Raw genomic sequence first — 21,402 nt, 5'->3', positions numbered from 1 at the left:
ACGTGCTGGTGCCTTAGAGGCAGCCAGGGCTGTGTAGGTTGTGCTCTGCATGACTCCCGGGGACGCCGTTCACATGGCTCCTGAAAGGAATGGCATCCTCTGTGGAGCGCAGTGTCTCCGCTCCAGTGGTAATGATTTCTTTGGCAATTTGGAAAGCTCTCTCTCCAGAAGCATCCCTGGTGAAGGACAGAAGTCTACTGTGTGCCGCATCCACTTCACGTCAACCCTGTGCCATGGGCTGAGTCACCGCTTAGTAAGTGTGTGTGCAGTGAGGAAACAGGAGAAAGAGCTCACATCCTGTAAAATCCACCTGTTATGCAATTCAATGATTTTTAATATACCCACGGAGTATATTCATCACCACAATCAGTTTTAAAACATTTAAAACATTTCGTCACCCCCCGTCCCTGACAAAAACCCATTACCCATTCACAAGTCATTCTGTTTCCCCCTTGTGCCAGGCCCTGGTAACCACTAACCTACTTTTTCTCCCTGGAATATTTACCTTTTCTGGACATTTCATATGAATGGAATCATAGTATATGTGGTCTTTTGTGACCGGCACCTGTGACTTGTTGCAGTGTTTTCAAGGTCAATCCGTGTGGAAGCAGCATGTGTCAGCACTTCATTTCTTTGTATTGCCAAATTACATTTTATAGTATGGATATCCCACCTTTGATTTATCTCTTCATCAGTTAGTGGACATCTGAACTGCTTCCACTTTTTGGCCATTATGGATAATGTTGCTATGACTATTCATGAACGTATTATTTGTGTGGACATGTGCTTACAATTCTTTTGGCTAGGTGCAAAGGCAACTTTTAATTGAGAAACTTCTACATTATTAACTTCTATTGTTCAAGTCATCTTATTAATAGGGTGCATCTGGCTTGGCTGGTACCTCTAGGTCCTGTGCCAACCTTCTACCCTCCACTCCTCCCCAGATTGTGAACCAGTAAGTGAACCACAGAAAATTGAATTGTACTAAACGTTTAGTCTCTTCCAACAGGGTCATACTTAACATTGAATTCGCTCTGATTTATTATTTTGCTACTGCACTGGGAACACAAACGGTATTCACTAAGAATTGGAACTATAGACTGGAAACAGAGGTTCCCTGTTTTCATTCGTTAACTCTCAAAAGATGGAGGGAGCCCATTAAGATTATTCTAAGGCTCTGCTCTCTTAGTCTCTGGCCATCCTTCTTTCTTTCAGCCTTTTTGCTTTTCATGGGTGCCGCTGAGGGAGCTGAGAGAACACAGATAATCCAACCAAAGTGTTTTTATTGTCTCTGGGTGAAGAGAGCTTAATATGTGTGCCATCTTGGTTTTTAGGTTCCTTGTAAATTGTGTTATTTGTCCTGAAACTATGAGGAACTTGTGAGCTGTTTCTTTTAACCTCTTCTGAGCTTCTAGGATTATGATATTAAAGCTATTACTAAGGACTCTACAACAAAGAATTTACAGTTTGGAAGCAAATTGTTTAGGTATATAAGTTGTAACCTTTAGTTTTTTAGAAAGGAGATCACTAAATGGAATAAGGGCCACTGTAGAAACATTCTTAAGTAGACCATGTTTGAATGATAGTTATTTTGAAAATAGCCACAAGTGGCTGAGACTTGTGGAGTGATGTTGACGTCCTGGGATTAATGGACTGGTCACAAGTCTGATTTTTAATGAGCTACTTAAACTGCACAGACATTGATGATGTTCTTAGTGGTGTACAGACTTGAGCCAGACATTGGAGAGTAAATAACAAGAGGGATGCTTTTTGATTCCTAAGGCGGACATTGTTTCATTGGCCAGGAATAAAATATGGGCTCCCCTTGGAGCAAAGCTCTTTGCATGTCTGTCGGCCAGATCTTAGGAACCTGATAAAGTGTTAGCCCCATTGTTTCCAGCATTTCTCATTTAATTCGTCTTGGACTCAACTCTACAGAATGAAGCTGAGTGATTCCTAGGCTGGCCTGAGTTTTGAATAGAGAGCTCTGGGGGCATGTTCAGGAAGTATTCCAGTGAGCCATCAAGGCTGTAGACAGGTGGCCAAGCCCAAGAAAAAAGCCTTGGTGACAACAACCGCTCGCTCTCACACTGCCACAATCACACGTCCCACATTGAGCTAGGCATGGTATGGGAATTCACTCATGGGATTCCCACAGCAGTCCTGTGAGATCTGCCGGTTTTTACTGCCTAGACAGATGAGGGAACTGAGGCCCAGACAGGTTAAGAAACTTGCTCAAGGTCACGTAGCCACAATGCACATCCTGGTGATGTAGTTGCAGGCTGTAGCTCTGATCCCTGAGTGTGTAGGCTGGAAGCCTCGAGCTTTGGAGGAAGCAGGGAGGGCAGGGCTAGCTTCAGCCAGCACTTTGTTCAAAGGAACTGGTGAATTGAAGCCTTGTCCTGGCCTTTCACTGGTTGGGTAATTTCAGAAGGCAAAAGAAGCCTTCATCAAGTGGCATTGTTTGGTGGCTAGAGATCTAGCTCATCTTTGAAGGTATCTGTTTTGATTTTTAGCACAGAATGAATTCTCCTGTATGTGATGTTGGCCTGAATTGTGTCTGGCTCGTGGATGCTGGCAGAGAAGTCAAATCAAGAGCAGTCAAACCTTGAAGATGAAAGAGCTAAGTCACAAAACCACTTAGTTCAGAGTGTGACCTTTAACCTCTGGTACTTGAAATTTATGGAAACAATCTGAGTGTGGCACAGTGAAGCCAAGACCCAGGAAGTCTTCTCACTTCTGCTGTTTGAAGTCGTGCAGATGTCAGATGGAGATGGGTGAACACTATGAGCTGCTTCTGGGGACATCGTGTGCTTTGGGAGCTTGAGTCAAGACATGAGCCCGGCTTGGTGGCCTCAGAGCAGCTGAAGGTCTCCCTGAGAACAAAATGAACCCTTAGAGTTTGCAAGGAAGCGTGGTTTTCTTTTCTTTTTTTAAAGATTGATTTATTTATTTGAAAGAGTTTCAGAGAAGAAGAGGCAGAAGCAGAGAGAGAGGTCTTCCATCTGCTGGTTCACCCCCAAAATGGCTGCAATGACTGGGGCTGAGCCAGGCAGGAGGCAGGAGCTTCATCCGGGTCACCCATGTTGGTTCATGGGCCCAAAGACTTTGGCCATCTTCTGCTGCTTTCCCAGGTGCGCTAGCAGGAAGCCGGATCAGAAGTGGAGCAACCAGGACTCAAACTGGTGCCCATATAGGATGCCGGCACTGCAGCTTTTACCTGATGTACCGCAGTGGCAGCCCCCAGGAAGCTTTCTTGAAGAATGAGCATAACCAAAAATGGTACTGCACTTGGGACTCTCCTTAATCAAGTAGAGAAAGACAAAAGATCATGTTGTTGAGAAATTATTTATTTACTTGAGAGGCAAAGACGAAGACAGAGCTCTTCTATGTGTTGATTTACTTTCTAAATGCCTGTGATGGCCAGTGCTGAGTCAGGACAAAGCCTAGAGCTGGGAACTCAATCTAAGTCGCCCATGTGGGTGGCAGCGAGCAAACTACTTGAGCCATTACCTTCTGCCTCCCAGGGTGAGCAGGAAATTGGAATTGGAAGTGGAGCTGGGACTCGAGCTCAGACACTTTGGCATGGGGTGAAGGTGTCCCAAACATTAACCACTAGGCCGAACGACCACTCCAGGATCAGTTCATAAAATAGATAGCAAGTAGTAGATTTTGGGTGCATTCAGATAATGGCGTACTTGAATTTGATTGTAGCAATTGACATAAGCTCATCGAGGGCTGACACCCAGTGTGTATTTTTTCTTTTTTTTGACAGGCAGAGTGGACAGTGAGAGAGAGAGAGACAGAGAGAAAGGTCTTCCTTTGCCATTGGTTCATCCTCCAATGGCCGCCGCGGGTGGTGCACCGCGCTGATCCTATGGCAGGAGCCAGGTACTTCTCCTGGTCTCCCATGGGATGCAGGGCCCAAGTATATGGGCCATCCTCCACTGCACTCCCTGGCCACAGCAGAGAGCTGGCCTGGAAGAGGGGCAACCGGGACAGAATCTGGTGCCCCGACCGGGACTAGAACCTGGTGTGCCGGCGCCGCAAGGCGGAGGATTAGCCTAGTGAGCCGCGGTGCTGGCCTCCCAGTGTGTATTACCTATGCATATTTCCCAATATGTGGTAGAGTTCCTAGTACTTAATAACAAGACCAATAAGGCCGGCGCCGTGGCTCAATAGGCTAATCCTCCACCTTGCGGCGCCGGCACACCGGGTTCTAGTCCCGGTCGGGGCGCTGGATTCTGTCCCGGTTGCCCCTCTTCCAGGCCAGCTCTCTGCTATGGCCAGGGAGTGCAGTGGAGGATGGCCCAAGTGCTTGGGCCCTGCACCCCATGGGAGACCAGGAAAAGCACCTGGCTCCTGGCTCCTGCCATCGGATCAGCGCGGTGCGCCGGCTGCAGCGGCGGCCATTGGAGGGTGAACCAACGGCAAAGGAAGACCTTTCTCTCTGTCTCTCTCTCTCTCACTGTCCACTCTGCCTGTAAAAAAAAAAAAAAAAAAAAAAAAAAAAAAAAAAAGACCAATAATTCATTCATTGACACTGATCATGAATGCCCTGTGTAATTATCACCTTTATCTTATGGATGAAGAAGCCAAGTCCTGGAAAGCTCATTCATCAGCGAGATATCGCCCAAGCCCTTTAACTGCAGTGTCCACTTGCTTATCCACAGCAGCCCCTTGTGGTAGACACTGAGGATTCACAGAAGGTTCTAGAAAGGCCTAATCCCCTAATCCTTGAACGTTTGCTGAACAGAAAACTTATGAAGAAGTAGTATCAGGATGGAGGGCAGAATGGGTTGGCAGTTTGTGCACTTGTGTCTGACTATGAAGTGATATAGATAATAACTATGAAGTATAACATAGATTATGAAGTGATAAAGCTGAATTAATACAGTAGGTGAGGAGCCAGTGCTGTGGTGTAGCTGCTTAAGCCATTGCTTTAGATGCTGCCATCCTGTAGGGGTGCCAGTTCGAGTCCTGGCTGCTCTACTTTCGATCCAGCTCTCTGCTCATGCACTTGGGAAAGCATTGGAACATGGCCCAAGTGCTTGGGCCCTTGCACCTACATGGGGGACACGGATGAAGCTACTGGCTTCAACCTATACCAGCCCTGGCCATTGTGGCCATTTGGGGAGTGAACCAGTGAATGAAAGATCTTCATGAAGATTTTTGCTCTCTATCTTTCCTTCTCTCTGTAACTCTTCCTTTTAAATAAATACCTAAATCTTTAAAAAAAACTTCAAAAATACACTAGATGAGAAGCAAAAGGACAGGAGAAGCAGATGATCCCTGAGATGTGGCTGCTGATTGGATGTGGGAATTCAGGAAAGAAAGAGTCCAAGATGAATCTGAGATTCTTAAGTAGTGACTGAAAGATTGCTGATGCCAGGAACAGAAATGGGATAATCACAAGATAAAGCCATCCTGGAAAGACTTTTAGACCTAGAGCTATTTTGTACAGCGTGCTGACAGGGTGCTCACATGCAGTGGATACAGTTAGTGCGACATACGGCAGCTCCTTCCTTGCTGTCAGAGTCTTTGTCTCACGTCACAGAAGCTACATACTCTGAATACTTTCTGGGCTCTGTTCTATGTTACCCAGTTCAGGTCGTGAGATACAAGTGGATGGATACCTGCTATGGGTTTCTAGGGAAGACTTTTCTCTCTTGTTAAAACAAAAATAGTCTATTAAGAAAAACCTCCTTCTGCTCCGAGGATGTGATGCAGGGAGCTGCTGTAGCCATTTTGCATTCTTGAGGAACAGATCAAGAAAACAGGAAGTTATTCAGATCCTGCTATTGGGGAACTGCTAAACACTGGGACCGTCTGCCTCCCCACTTCTCGTGTTAAGAAAAAACTCCATGTTCAAGCCCCATTTAATTATAGTTTTTTTAAAAAGATTTATTTGTTTGTTTGAAAGTCAGAGTTACACAGATAGAGGGAGAGACAGGGAGAGAAAGAGAGCTTCCATCTGCTGGTTCATTCCCCAAATGGCTGCATTGGCCAGTCTGGGCCAGACTGAAGCCAGGAGCCAGGAGCTTCATCTGGGTCTCCTATGTGGGTGCAGCGGCCCAAGAACTTGGAACATCTTCCACTGCTTTTCCCAAGCAGTTATCAGGAAGCTGGATTGGAAGTGGTGTAGCAGGGACATGAACAAGCACCCATATGTGATGCCGGGGTAGACTAACCTGCTGTACCACCGTTCTGGCCCCATGTTCAAGCCGTTATTAGGTGGGCAGTATGTTCATTTGCAGTCACAATACCTAAGTTGATACAGACTTTGTGTAGGTCTCAGGCTACTTTGATCTAAGCCTTGTTGTATTTTCTCTTTTGGACATGAATTTTGGAAAAACATCGCAGAAGCCTCCAAAACAAGAATTCAGAAAAATGGTGTGTATGTGGGGGCACAGAGATGCCCTTTGGATACCAGTTCTACAAAATGAGTGCTTTTGATTTAACAAAGCTTTCTAAAGGTCAAACCGCTTGGTTCCGAATTCCCCTCGCCTCCCGCTGCCAGTCTGCTGCTAGGTGAGAGCGCTGTTGGGTCTGAGTATTGCAGTCTGCTTCTCAGACGACAGCTGGGCTCATTAGGAAATAGGAGCATTCCCATAGGCCTGAGATACAACCCCAGCGCAGCAAGCATTTTCCTCTTTGAGATCGGCCGCTCTTTTCCTCTGCTTCCTCCCACCTTCCTCAAGTTTGCTGGCGTCTGCTGGCAGGAAGGCATGTGCAGCCCAGTGATGGATGCATGCTAACGAGGATCATCGGTCTGCTTTGTGGAGCTTCTGAATTGGACCAAGGGTGCTGCTCACAGGGTCTGGATGACAGGTGGATTGAGAAGTGATTGATTGTAGAATTGCAAAGCAAGACTCAGATGGGACATTACAAATTAGATTGCACAAAAGCCAACTTTTTTTATATTCTTTTGACTCATGATAGATTCTTCTTCTGCTTGTGACGTTGTCTTAGAATGTCGCATGAGGTTCACCACCTGGCTCCTAAGCTTTGTGTGTGATATATAAAATTCGTGGTGAGAAAATTCTTAGGAGAGAGGAAAAGAAGGCAACAAAATCAGAAGCGTGGTCTGTAGATTCTTCTAGCCCTGACTCGGCACTGGTAACTGCCACTGAGGGAAACTGCGTAATTTTTCCAAGCTTTTCATGAGTGTCCGAGTGTCACATGCAAGATCTGGCCCATGTGAATGTAGCATTACCGCAGTAAGACACAGGTTCCCGTCTTCTCTGTGGTGCTGGGTTAGGGTGAGGGCTTCCCTCCCTCTCCTCTCCCAGAGAAGCCCCTCAGACAGAAGAGCAAAGAAGCTTCTTGCAGGATAAAGAATTGCAACACCATTTGGGTCTGAGGGTGGGATTCTGGATGAAGACACCCGAGAAATGGCAGGACACCTCATTTAATTCGAATTTCAGAGATGCAAACCTTGTATTGTTAGTGTAGGCATGTCCAAAATGTTGCAGGAGGATACGGAAAAAAAAAAAAAAACCTACTTGTGATTTATTTAAAATTCCAATTTCACTGGGAGTCCCGTGTTTGTATTTTCCCAGTGTGGTGACGCTAACGGGAAGAGAGAGTAAAGGCAATGGCAGCAGCCCAAGGTGCTCAGTACGGGGTAGAGGAGGAACCTCGAGGAAACTGAGGCGTCGGGAGACCTGATGGCCAGCAAGGGGCCCAGGAGGCTCGGCTGAAGGTGTGGGAGGCAACAGACTGGGATGGGAAGCCTAGACGAGACGAGACCCTTCCCTCTCCTCTCTGGTTCCCCATTAGTTCGTTGCTGTCTCTTCCTCCCGTCTGCCCTTCTCCCACCCTCATCCTCTGCAGCATACTTACAGCATTGCTTATTAGAGGGGATCGTGTTGGCATCCTTTTTTGTTTTGTTTTAAGATTTATTCTATTTATTTCTAAGTCAGAGAGAGAGAGAGGGAGAGAGGAAGAGAGGGAGCAAGAAAGAGAGAGAGAGATCTTCCATCTGCTGGTTCATTCCACAGATGCCTGCCATTTGTGCCAGGAGCTTTTCCAGGTCTCCCATGTGGGTGCAGGGACCCAAGCTCTTGGGCCATCCTCTGCTTTGGCATCACTGATACAGTCCTTGCTGTTGATTTTGAAATGAGTGAGTTGGCCTTTATTTATTTTTCTCTTTTCTGAGCTCACTGCCCCCTCCCTAATTAAACTGATTTCTGCTGGTGTGTGCCCTGTGGACTAGTGATTTCTCAATAGAAAAGTGATTGCCAAATTTCTCAATTTCTTTTCCCAATCTCTGGGCCTTTGCGGATTTTATGAAGGCTCATCATCCAGTCGTTGGTACCCCCTTCACCCACAAAGCGTGTTACCGAAGAAGTAGTGGAAAGCAGGAGTCGACACAGGGCACAGCCTTGCGTGCGGGCTGCACCCTGGTCTGGAGCCACCCGCAGTGCCCACTCAGAGCAGAGTCAACACTGTGCGCTACTGTGTTTGTTCCTGTTTGTCAAACAAAATCACTTAGCGCCTCGGAGTTGGGTAACTGTACTTTCCCATGAGAGAGAGGAGTGCTGAGTTTGAGAAACGGAGGAGACCCCTCTTGGATGGTCTGCATTGCAGGACACAGGAGAAATGACAAGGAGAAGCCAGAATGTGCTGATGCACACAGACACACGTGTGAACACACACACACATGTATACACACACAAGAGAAATAACAAGGAGAAGCCAGAATGTGCTGATGCACACACATGCACACACACATGCACATGTACACACACACACACAGGAGAAATGACAAGAAGCCAGAATGTGCTGGTGCACACACACACACACGCGTGAACACACACGCACATGCACACACACAAGAGAAATGACAAGAGGCCAGAATGTGCTGATGCACACACACACACACATGCACATGTACACACACACAGGAGAAATGACAAGAAGCCAGAATGTGCTGATGCACACACACACACGTGTGAACACACACGCACATGCACACACACAAGAGAAATGACAAGAGGCCAGAATGTGCTGATGCACACACACACACACACGTGCATGCACCATGCGGGCTCGATGAGGTAGGTGCCTGATGAGAAGGCCTGTCCCCTCCAAATGTTGGTGACAACAACCCTGGATCTTCAGGATGAGTGGAAGGAGGGGCCCTTGGGTGCCCCCATGTGGTGTTTCTGGTGGTTCTCACCTTGTAGCCTTTGATGTCCAATAAGTGAGATACAGGATTTGGCCAGTTGGGATCATGGTCAAGGCCAGTTTTAAAGGGGCAGCCTGTGTGTCATCATGTAATCTGACTCTGGCCTGCCTAGCTTGAATTCCTTCTGCTAGGACCGCAGATGTGGGCGGCATGCGTTCAGAATAGTGTGCCTCTGTGCGTCAGGCACCGGGGCACCGGAGGAGACGTGACGGCCGCTTCATCCAGGCCATTCCCACTCCTCCGTCGGGTTTCGCTTCTCTGGCTCTTTCGGCTCTCCCCAGAACGTTTCAGAACCCTCTGCCCCTACCATATTCTCTCAAAGCAGCTTGTTCCCCTTGGTGACCTTTGTCACCGTTGTGATTAAACAAACAAAGCGTGAAGTAACTCATTGCTTCAGGCCCGCCTCGCCTGGTGGAATGTGACCCCTGTAAGGACAAGGACTGTCTCTGGGTCCCAGCTCCTGGCCTTGCATAAAGAATGTGTTCGGTAAATATTTTTAGAACAAATAAAGGAATGCATATTGAACTGAGAGTCCACTTCTGTTTCTTAGTTCTGTTCCTACTTAGCTGTGTGACCTTGGGAGAGTCACTTCAGTTCTCTGAAATGCACTTTTATTTGTTTTACCATGGTGTGATTTCTGTTTTCAGCTAAACACCTTAATAGCTCTACATCCTACAGAATATTTAGACTAATGAAAAGTATTCTCTTACAACTCCCTTTTATTGTTCATTTGTTTAAAGATTTATTTATTTGAAAGGCAGAGTTACAGAGAGAAGGAGAGACACAGAGAAAGATCTTCCATCTACTGGTTCACTCACCAAATGGCTACAGTGGCTGAAGCCAGGAGCTTCTTCCAGGCCTCACACGTGGGTGCTGAGGCCCAAAGCCTTGGGCCATCATCTACTGCTTTCTCAGGCACGTTAGCAGGGAACTGTTTCATAAGTGGAGCAGCTGGAACTCAAACATTTGGGATGCCGGTGCTGCAGATGGGCCTTAACCTGCTACGCCACAGTGCCAGACCTCACAACAACTTTTTTTTTTTTCAAGATTTATTTTATGTATTTGAAAGGCAGAGTGACACAGCAAGAGAGAGGGAGCCAGTGAGAGAGAGGAGTCTTCCACCCACTGGCTCATTCCCCAAATGGCAGCAAAAGCTAGGGCTGGGACAGGCCAAAGCTAGGAGCCCAAAACTCCATTGGGGTCTCTCATGTGGGTGCAGGGACCAAGTGCCTGAGCTGACTGTCATTCACTGCTTTCCCAGGCACATTAGCAGGGAGCTGGATCAGAAGTGGAGAAGCTGGGATTCCAATGGTTACTCTGATTATGGGATGCTGGTATTGCAGGCAGCAGCTTAATGCACTGTACTAGAACACTAGCCCCTCGGCCTTAAAGCAGTCCATTTCTGGTGAAGCTAATTTCCCTTAGCTTCCAGCGGTCTATTGCTAAGAAACCAATAATCCCCATATTGAGTATCTTAAACAATACTTTCATCTCAAAGTAAGCAGACAAAAAGGTAATAACACAAATCACAGTGGAAAGCAAAGGAACAGAAACCAAGAAAGAGAAGCAGCAAACCATGCTGTGTTTGAAGAAATAATGTTGAAGGCAGAGGCGAGTGCTAACCCTGGGGTCCAATGGCACGGCTTGCTTGATGTTCAAAATCTGCTAAGAAGCTGTGCGTGGCTGGAGCAGAGCAAACCAGGACAGAAGCGGGCAGCTGGGTGGAGGACCCTGTCCTCAGTGTGTGGGGGAGCTGCTGGAGAGATTGGAGCAAGGACTTTGAATCCTTTAATCCTCTTCTTCTGTGTGAATTCTAGTTTGTTCTCTTGCCTCCATTCATACAGTTTTCCTTGATGATGAAAGGGAAAAATCTAATTTGTTATCATCAGAGATAGGTTGCTTTTAGGGGCAGTTTTTTATTTCCCGTGTATGGATTGAGAGCGTGTGCTTTTGTTTCCTAAGGAGCTCACACAGATAGGGGGTGGCCATTTTGTCTTAACTGCAATTTCTGTGCTGTGTGCCTGTTTTCCCAGACGTGGACTGAGTCTCAGATGGACAGCTCAAGCAAGGCAAGTAGGCAGACAGACAGACAGATAGGTAGACAGAGTGGACCAAGAGACAGACTGATGGATGGACACACAGGGTGGATGCAGAGATGAGGGGACACATGGATGGGGAGATGATGGGTGAGAGGAAGGAGAGGATGGGAGGGAGGAGGCTTTCCCCTTTTAGGCAGTGTGGAAAGAGGACTGGGTGACTTTTTCTTTGTGAATCAAACACAGAGTTCAGAATTTGTGTGGTTTAATTAGTGCCACCTTCATTCCACTCCCTCATCTTCAGATATATTCTAATTCAACGAAATAAAAGTTGGGTTCCTGCTTATTTCCCACAGGCAGTGGGAGAGCTAAGGCGAGCCGGCACTGGTGCGTGGTGCGTGGGTGAGAGGTGCATTTGCTGACCAGCGAGAGTAGGAGACAAACTGCACTTTGCCCTTTGGGTATGGGACACTCTCTTCCCTGAATGCTCAACAGTGCCCGGGTCTTTTCTTTTGTGTTCTAGTTTAATGCAAACACAGATTACACTCTTGCTGACTTCACTCCAAGCCAGGAAACACAAGAAGGGAAAACTGGAGTCCGGGAGAAGCTGGTTTCACCAGACCTGCCCCTTGGATCTGTGTGCTGCAGACTCAGAACACTTATATTTTCCAGCTGATTTTGCACAGGAAGATGTGGCCCCAGTCACAACCAGCGCACACACACATGATGGGAACAGTCAAAGCTGCTTTTAAAAAATCACACATTTTGGGGCTGGCACTGTGGTGTAGGAGGTTAAGCCGCCACCTATGACGCTGGCCTCCTATAGAGGTGCCAGTTCAAGTCTCTTGGCTGCTTCACTTCCAATCCAATGCCCTGCTAATGTGTCTGGAAAGCAGCGGAAGATGGCCTAAGTATTTCGGCCCCTGCACCCATGTGGGAGATCTGGAAGAAGCTCCTGGCTCCTGGCTTCAGCCCAGTTCAGCCCTGCCTATTGTCTGGGGAGTGAACCAGCAGATGGAATATCTCTCTGTCTCTCTCTCTCCTTCTCTCTATATCGCTGCCTTTCAAATAAATAAATAAATAAATAATTTTTTTAAAAAATCTGGAACTGGAGGCAATTTAAGAGGTCACCCAATCCTCCCTCCTGCACAAAGAAAAAAAGTAGTGAAGCTCAGAGGCACTTGTTTGCTCCTGATGTCAGTGTATACTAATTGTGGAAGCCACAAGACTCAGAGAAGTGACACGGGCTTTGTGGAGGTCTGTATGGGAGTCGCAGTTCGGCCACTCACTAGCTGCCGTGGCCATGGGCAAGTGACATGATCTGTTTGAGCCATTCCCTCTCTGTGGTGCTTCAACAGCCCTTTGACCCTGCACTTCTCTCGCTGAAGAGTAGAGGTTGGAGGTTCTAGAATATTCTGTCATTAAGCTTTAGCAGACACTGCCAAATAGTTCTCCAAAGTGGTTATTACTAATTTATACTCATCCTACCAACGAATGACCTTTCCCATTGCTCCGCACTTTTGCCAATTCTTGGTATTTTCTGTCCTTTTCATTTTAGCCATCCTAGTGGGCATATGATGGTATCTTGTTTGTAGTTTTAATTTGCTTGTCTCTGAAACCAAGGAATTTGGACACCTTTTCATGTGTTCATTGGCCATTTGGATGTCTTCCTTGGTGGAAAAGACCAGTCTTATCCATCTTAAAATTGGATCATCTCATTCTTATTGTGTTGTGGAAGTTATTTATTTATTGTGGGTAAAATCTTTTGTCAGAGATACATATTAAGTAGCTTCTCTCGCCCAGAGGCTTGCCTTTTTGTGCTTGTAATGATAGCTTTTGGTGAACAGATGTTCTTGAACTAAATATTTTCTTCTTTCCTGTTGCTGCTGATGAAATAACGAGAAATATGCACATTAGTCTCTGCATCTCTGCCTCCAGTCCCTGGCGTGGAACTCCTCTAACTCCTGTACTTTTCTGTGTGATAAGGGTGCTAGGAAAATCTTTGGTTCTGACATTTGGGCTTTGGTCACAGTTCCGGACACAGGGCTTCTAAATGCCTTGGGATTTCCTGGGTGATAGGCGCAGCAGTTTTTGCTCAGATGAGGTAGGCCCTGGTGGGCTCCTGGTTGGGGGCTGGTCACCAGCAAGACCAAGTCACAATTACAAACTTAGAGCTTTCATCCCTACCTCATCCCCACCATCCTCCAGAGAGGAGAGAAGGGCTATAAATGGAGTTAATAGTTATATCTACATAATGAGATTTCTGCAAAAATCCCTGAACCATGCAGTTTAGAGGGTGTCTGGGTTGATGAACGCAGCTGGGAGCCAGGAGGGTGGCTCACCCCAATTCCCCAGGGGCAGAAGTTCCCACATGTGGGACCTTGCCAGACCTTGCCTGCTGCACATCCTCATCTGGTGGCTCTGTCCCTTGTCATATCCTTTATTAGCAACCTGGTGAATGGGAGGGAAGTATTGACCTGAGTTCTGTGAGCCGCTGTATAGCAAGGCACACTCATTAGACCCAAGGTCATGGGAACCCCAGGTTATAGCTGGTCTATTGAAGGCACAGGTCACAACCTGTGTTCACAACTGGCATCTGAAGAGGGATTGAGCCTTCAACTTGTGGAACCTGATGCTGTCTCCAAGGACGTAATGTCAGAATTGATTGGATTAGAGACCAGCCAGCTGGTGCCTATGGAAGAATTGCTTAGTGTGTGTGGGAAACACCCATGTGGGAGCTCTTGGCTCCTGGCTTCAGTCTGGCCCAGCCCTGACTGTGGCACCCATTTGGGGAGTGAAGCTGTGAATGGAAGATTCTCTCTCTCTCTCTCTCTCTCTCCTTTTCTCCCTCTCCTTACTCTCTCTCCCTCTCTCTGTAATTCTTTCAAATAGATTAAATAAATCCTTAAAAAATGGTAAGATCATTGAAATGGCATCCATGCAGCCTCACTCTTGATGAGTAGGCAGAGAAACTGATTAGGCAATCTGTCCTTAGTGTGGTCCCTATGGCCCTGGGTGGTTGGGGTATGAACTGTAGGAAGATGCTAGCTGGTAATGGGATTTATCAATGAGAGGTGCAGAGCTGGAGCATTCTGGCCCAAGTCACAGGCAGGCCCTGTGGAATATATATTTCCAGTTTCCAGTTTTACAAATACTTAAGCAGTTATTGTCTGATGGGATTTTTGCAGCCTTTGAACATTGGGCTTGAATTTCATGAACCCTGGTGCCCCCTTGTGGACATGAAAAAATATTCGAAGAATACAGCTTTTAGTTCTTCCCATTCCAAGGACTGCTTTGTGTATCTGTGTCTCCTGAATCTAAGGGGACCCAGTTGTAGAAGGACCACAAGTCATGGAGCCAGGCAGAGCATTGCCACTTATAACTGCTTCAGATTCCTTATCTGAGAAATGTTCATTATGAAAACACTGCATAGATTTCAAAAAAATTTTACATTAAAATAAACATCTTTTAATTCCATTTTTCCATGAACTTTTTAAAAAAGATTATTTATTTGAGAGGCAGAGAGAGAAAAAGAGAGGGAGAGAGGGAGAGAGGGAGAGGGAGAGAGAGAGGTCTTCTATCCACTGGTTCACTCCCCAGATAACTGCAACAGCTGGAGCTGGGCCAATCCAGAACCAGGAGCCAGGAGCTTCTTCCAGATCTCTCACATGGGTACAGGGGCCCAAGGACTTGGGCCATCTTCTACTACTTTCCCAGGCCATAGCAGAGAGCTGGATCAGTTGGGACTCGAACCGATGGAACAGCTGGGACTGCTGGGACTGACAGCCGGACTCAGACCGGAGGTGGAGCAGCTGGGACTTGAACCGGTGCCCATATGGGATGCTGGCACTGCAGCACCATGCCACAGCAGTCCTCCTCAATGAACTTTCAAAAGTACCTTTGTATTTAGGGTTCAATACTCTCTGTGTTTTCAGACATCCACTGGGGATTTTGGAGGCTATCCCTCACAGATGAGGCGGGAGCAGGCTCATGTATAGCTATCTCCGTGGCTGTGAGGTGGTATCTCATTGCGGATTTGATCTGTGCTTCCTGATGGTTACTGATGGTGAGCACCTTTTCACATACTTTTTAGTCATTGTTAGATCATCTTTAAAAATTCTTGTCCACATTAAAAATTGGGTTGTCTTTTTCTTCTTGAATTATTTTTTAAGATTTTTAAAAAAGATTTATTTATTTATTTATTTGAAATGCTGAGTTACAGAGAAAGAAGGAGAGACAGAGGGAGAGATCTTCCATTCACTGGTTCGCTCCCCAACTGGCCACAACAGCCAGGATTGGGCCAGACAAAAGCCAGGAGTCTCATCTGAGTTTCCCAAGTAGATGCAGGGGCCCAAGCACTTGGGCCATCTTCTGCTTTCCCAGGTGCATTAGCGGGGAGCTGGATTGGCACTGGAGCAGTCGGGACTCAAACCAGCACCCATATGGGATGCCGGCATCTCAGGTGGCAACCTAACCTGCTGTACCACAACACCAGCCCCATATTGCTGCGTTATAAGGGTTCCTTCCAAATTCTTTATCACAAATGACTTGCACCAATTTTCTCTCATCCTTATTGGTCGCTTTCTCCATGGTGTCGTTCAAAGCACAGACGTCTTAAATTTTGATGTTGTCCAAGTTATCTATGTTTTCTTTTGTTATTTGTGCTTTTACAATTACATCCAAGAAACCATTGTCTAATCCAAGGTCATGAAGATTTATGCCTATGTTTTCCTAAAAGATTTATAGTTTTAGCTCCTACATTTGGGTCTTTGCTAGTTTGAGGTAATTTTATGTATGGCATGAGGGTCCAACTTCTCTATTAGTTGGAAAGATTATTCTTTCCTCCCCCTTAATTATCTTGGTGCCTATGTCAAAAATCAGTTGATCATAAATACGAGAGCTTACTTCTGGACTGTCATTCTATTCCATTCTGCTTATGTCTGTCCTTCTCCTGGTACTACTGTTATAGTGACTGTAACTTTGTGGTGCATTTATTTTTCAAGATTATTTTGGACATTCTGGATCCTTTAACTTTCCATTTGAATCTTAGGATCAACTTAGCGGTTTCCACAAAGAAGCCCAGTGGGATTTTGACAGGGACTGCCCTGAATCCTTACATCAGTTTAGGTCTTGCCATTTTAATATTAAGTCTTCCAAGTCCATGCACATAATCTTGGTCTGTTTTGTACTGCTATCACAGAATACCATGGATGGGTACTTTATAATGAACAGACATTGATTTCTTACAGCTCTAGAAGCTCAAAGTCCAAGATCAAGGGACTGGCATGTGGCAAAGGCCTTCTTGGTGCATCAGTGGAAGGCAGGAGGGTGAGGAGGGGGACGGGCACCCAGACCACAGCCTCCAGCCCTCTTGTAGTTGGCATCAGTCCACTCCTAAGAGTGAAACTCTCATGACCCAAGCCCTTCCCATAGGCACCACCTCCCTTCACTGTTGCATTGGGGATTAAATTTCCAACGTAAGCTTTTCAGGGGACACACAGAGACTATAGGAACATGGGATATCCTTTACTTATTTAGTTAATAATGCTCTATAGTTTTCAGAGTACATGTTCTGTACTTCTTTTATTCAATTTATCTCTAAGTATTTTCTTGTTGGTGGTGCTATTGTAAATAGAATTGGTTTTTAATTTCATTTTCAGATTGCTATTGCAAATGTATACAGACACACACACACTCCTTCCACCTGCAGCAACTGAAAACTTTAACAGGGCAGGATCAGAGGTTGGGTTTTGTAGAGGCTGGCCTGTTGGCCTCTGGTGTGCTGGAACTTGCTGCCTTTGGAGCAGAAGTAGGGTTTGGTGTGGCTGTGTGGGGGCTTTCCAGTGCCTTATCACAGTGCCTGTGTGCTGAGCCATCCTTGAGAGGAGCAGAGAGCAGCTCAGTGCCTGTTCCCATTTGGATAATAGTTTGGATGTCCCCCAGAAGCCCATGAGTTAATGGCTTGATCCCAGAGTCTTATATTAAATGATTAAGAGACCAATAAAACATGTAACTCCCAATGGGAATGTTAGGATGGTGATGCTAAATATGAGGGGTCTTCAACAAGTTAGTGGAAATGCATACAATGGAAAAACTAGGCCTGGATTCAAACACGTTTGTACCAAAATAAACTTAGCTTTTTCTTTCTTTTTTTAAAAAGATTTTTAATTATTTATTCAAGAGGCAAAGTTTCAGACAGAAGGAGAGACAGAAAGATAGGTCTTCTATCCACTGGTTCACTCCTCAAATGGCTGCAGTGGCTAGAGCTGAGCTGATCCGAAGCCAGGAACCAGGAGCTTCTTTGCGTCTCCCACATGGGTGCAGGGACCCACACACTTGAGCCATGATGCACTGCTTTCCCAGGCCATAAGCAGAGAGCTGGATTGGAAGAGGAGCACCGGGACATGAACCAGCACCCATATGGAATGCCCGTGCCACAGGCGGAGGCTTTAGCCTACTACACCACAGCACTGGTCCCTAAACTTACCTTTTAATTCCATTTCCATGAACATTTTGAAGACCCCTTGAATGAAAATGGGAAGCGATGCTTTCCTGCTCTCCTTCTGGTTCCACCAGCAGTAACTCTTCTTTTACTGTGTCACTGGGTGAAGTGAGCAGACTTTTATGTCTCAAAATAAGAGGTCAGCCACAATGTGGAAAAAACTGCAAAAATTCAGGAAGCCGATTCTCTTAGCTCCACAAGATTGGCGTTTCACATCTAAATAAAATACATCTTCTCTGATGTCTGGTTTTAGACCCCTAAATGTCTGTGTCCATTCTTTCTATATTTCAAACCATCGTTCAGGTACCTAGATGGTCTGCAGCAGTGGGTCTCCAGGGTGCCCCAAGGCCTTGCTACAGCACAGACAGGTTGGTTTGGGGGTGTCTGGCCCAGTAGGTCTGAGTTGAGGGTCAAGACTTTGCCTTGCTGGCAAGTTTGAGAGTCATGGTGAATCTGCTGGTTAGGGCCATGAGGACTACAGGGAGCAAAAGGAAGGGAGATGATGGGGATACAGGCAACAGGTACCAGCACAGATGTACGACTACAGACCCAAGTGTGAATTCGCTCTTTGTCAGATACAGCTGTGCAACCTGGAGCGAGTTACTTAACCTCTGAAAGCCTCAGTCTCCTTAAGTGTAAAATGAGAATAATATTTCTTATTGCCTCATAGGATGATTGGAGGAATGCACACACACACACACACACACACACAGCCAAGGCTCCTTTCTCCTTCTAAACACAAGGGGGCAGCAGAAGACAAGGCTCTTGGCAGCATTTGCTAACCCTGTGGATTATAAAAGAGCCAAGTGGCTTAAGACCACTTCCGGCTCTTGGTGGTTTCTATGCAGCCAAGGTTTAATGTCTCTAGCATGATGCTTATCTGACTTTACCCAGGATTTCCCTACTCTTACAATATAGACTCCTGCCTCCGGCTTTTCCCTGAGCTCTTTCCCATCACTGCTCTGCTTCTAGGGTGCCGCGAGTTTGTCTGTAACAAGCTCAGGGCAAGGCTGGCAGAGTGACAACTGTGTGTGTTACAAGGTGAAAACAACGTCTTTCCTCCAGGATCTGGGAGGATTTGAGGTGTGGGTGCTTAGTAGCAATCACTCAAGGAAATAAATTTCCCATCACATGCCCATGCGTTACCAGTCTATTCAAATGTGTTCCTGGTACAAACAGTGGTGTGGCTGTGTGGGCTGGGACACGCTGATCCTGGGCTGGGGCTGGGGCCTCCTGGCCAGGTGGGCTGGGAAGACACGTGGGAAGTGAGGTGGGAAACGCTGTTACAGAAACAGCAAGGGGGCCTGAGCTCAGGTTCTGAAGAAGGTGGTTCTGAGGGTCACCATAGGGCAGAGACCAGGAGCCCGGCTGGGGTGTAGGTCAGGTGACTCTGAATTTCAAAGGGTATCAGCCTGAGGCCAAAATAGAAAGATCCCCTTGACGCTGGTGCTGTGGCTCAGCAGATTAAAGCCTTGACCTGCAGCACCGGGTCCCATATGGGTGCTGGTTCGCATCCTGTCTGCTCCACTTCTGATCCAGCTCTCTGCTATGGCCTGGGAAAGCAGCAGAGGATAGCCCAAGTGCTTGGACCCCTGCACCCACGTGGGAGACTCAGAAGAAGCTCTTGAATTTGGCCTGGCCCAATCCTGGGCGCAACAGCCATTTAGGGAGTGAATCAGCAGATGGAAGACCTCTGACTCTCTGTCTCTACCTCTCTCTGTAACTCTGCCTTTCAAATAAATAGAAAAAAATCTTTTTTAAAAAAAGATCCCCTTTCTCCAGGGACTTTGGGGACTTCCAAAGTAGGGCAATGGAATTAGAATGCATAGGCTACCAAGCGAGGCTCAGGGTCAAGTGTCAAGTGTTGGCATGTCGACTAGAAGGAAGTTGAAACACAATCACCAGGAAGAAGCGGTTTAATGGTTTCAACGTCTGCCCTATGACTTGAGCAACCTGAGCCTGCCCTTGAAACCCCGTTCAGTGGCGTTCAGCTCCTTTCCTGAGATTCAGATGTGAAGCAGAGGGGGCCCCCCAGAGGAGAAAACGGAAGGCGGAACACGAACTCCTCCTTGACTTACAGAGAAGGTCCTTCTTTCCTCTTCTTCCTGCTACGAGGTCAGGGCAGAAATTCATCAAGGAAAAGCAGCAGGAGGAAGGTATATAGGAAACCGAAGCCATTTTCTCTGAATTCCTTCACTCTCCCAGGATTCCGGGGTGCTTGGTGGGTGAGAGACAAAGAAGGAAAATGCTCAACCTTTGAATTGGGTGGCCTTGTTGGTCCACCCAAGTTACCTCCAGAATGAGAGGGGCAGCGGGGAGGAAGCCTAAGCTGGCCACGCTGGGGAGGTGGTGCTAGTGGTCGTTACTGCTATGAATAGGAGGAGTTGATGCGGTGCTGAGGCTGGAGTTGGTGCAGCAAGCAGTTAAGACACCACCCGGGGCCGGCGCCACGGCTCACTAGGCTAATCCTCCGCCTTGCGGCGCCGGCACATGGGGTTCTAGTCCCTGTCGGGGCGCCGGATTCTGTCCTGGTTGCCCCTCTTCCAGGCCAGCTCTCTGCTGTGGCCCAGGAGTGCAGTGGAGGATGGCCCAGGTGCTTGGGCCCTGCACCCCATGGGAGACCAGGACAAGCACCTGGCTTCTGCCATCGGATCAGCGCTGTGCGCCAGCCGTGGCGGCCATTGGAGGGTGAACCAACGGCAAAAAAAAAAAGGAAGACCTTTCTCTCTGTCTCTCTGTCTCTCTCTCTCTCTCACTGTCCACTCTGCCTGTCAAAAAAATAAAAAAAATTAAAAAAAAAGACACCACCCGGGACACCCACATTCCATACTACTCCACTTCTGATTCCAGCTTCCTGCTAATGCGCACCCTGGGAGGCAGCAGTGATGGCTGAAGTATTCACGTGGGAGACCCGGACTGAGTTCCAGGCTCCTGGTTTCAGCCTGCCGCAGCCCAGCTGTTAGAGTCATTTGAGGAGTACACTGGCAGATGAATGATTCTCTTTCTCTCTCTCTCTCTTTGTGTGTGTGTGCTCAATGAAAATAAATTGTAAAACATGAATGAGGCGCTCCCACGTGAGGACACTTAGTGGAAAATTTGATAAAGGCCTTATCCCAAAGCCAACTGATTACTACCCTGAAGAGAGCTCTGTGGAGGAGCCAGGGTGGAACAGTGCGGGTTAATGTTTTGCTGGAAAACAGGGAAGAAAGTAGGTGAATTGGATCCTAACCAACTCCCTTGGCAATGTCACTAAAGGCCCCAGACCACGGCATGCACCCATGTCTGTGTCAACAGGTCCCATGAACCAGTCTCATGCCTGCCGCCTGCCGCCTAGCACAGGCTGCTGACCCACCTGAGCCCAGGCTGGCCTCCCAGCTGCCCTGTAGAGCAGTGGGGTCCCTTCTTAGCAAAGAAGCCCTCTGTGGAGCTGTTTTACCGCGGGGCCTTGCCCGGCTACCTGGCAGAGGTGCAACGTCTGTGCTTTTGACTCCCAGAGGGAGGAAACGCCAGCTAAGCACGAGGCCCAGCTGCTCTGGCTGACCATGGAACCAGGGAACTGGGGTGCTCATTCTAATTCTCGTGCTTGGACAGGAAATAGTGCATCTACCTTGTTGATCATATTCACAGGTAGTGTGCTTCAAGGAGAGGAGAGCTGGGTAACTGCTAAGGAA

At 47.2% G+C, this 21,402-nt stretch overlaps 1 protein-coding gene across 4 annotated transcripts in view; it reads left to right on the top strand.

Annotated features, from left to right (window-relative positions):
• Nucleotides 1-21,402, top strand: part of SHROOM3 (shroom family member 3) — a 350,654-nt gene that overhangs the window by 61,127 nt on the left and 268,125 nt on the right. The window lies entirely within an intron of this gene.

This window comes from Oryctolagus cuniculus, chromosome 8 (assembly GCF_964237555.1).
Source record: "Oryctolagus cuniculus chromosome 8, mOryCun1.1, whole genome shotgun sequence".
Lineage (NCBI taxonomy): Eukaryota > Metazoa > Chordata > Mammalia > Lagomorpha > Leporidae > Oryctolagus > Oryctolagus cuniculus.
This window is presented reverse-complemented; position numbering and strand designations above follow the sequence as displayed.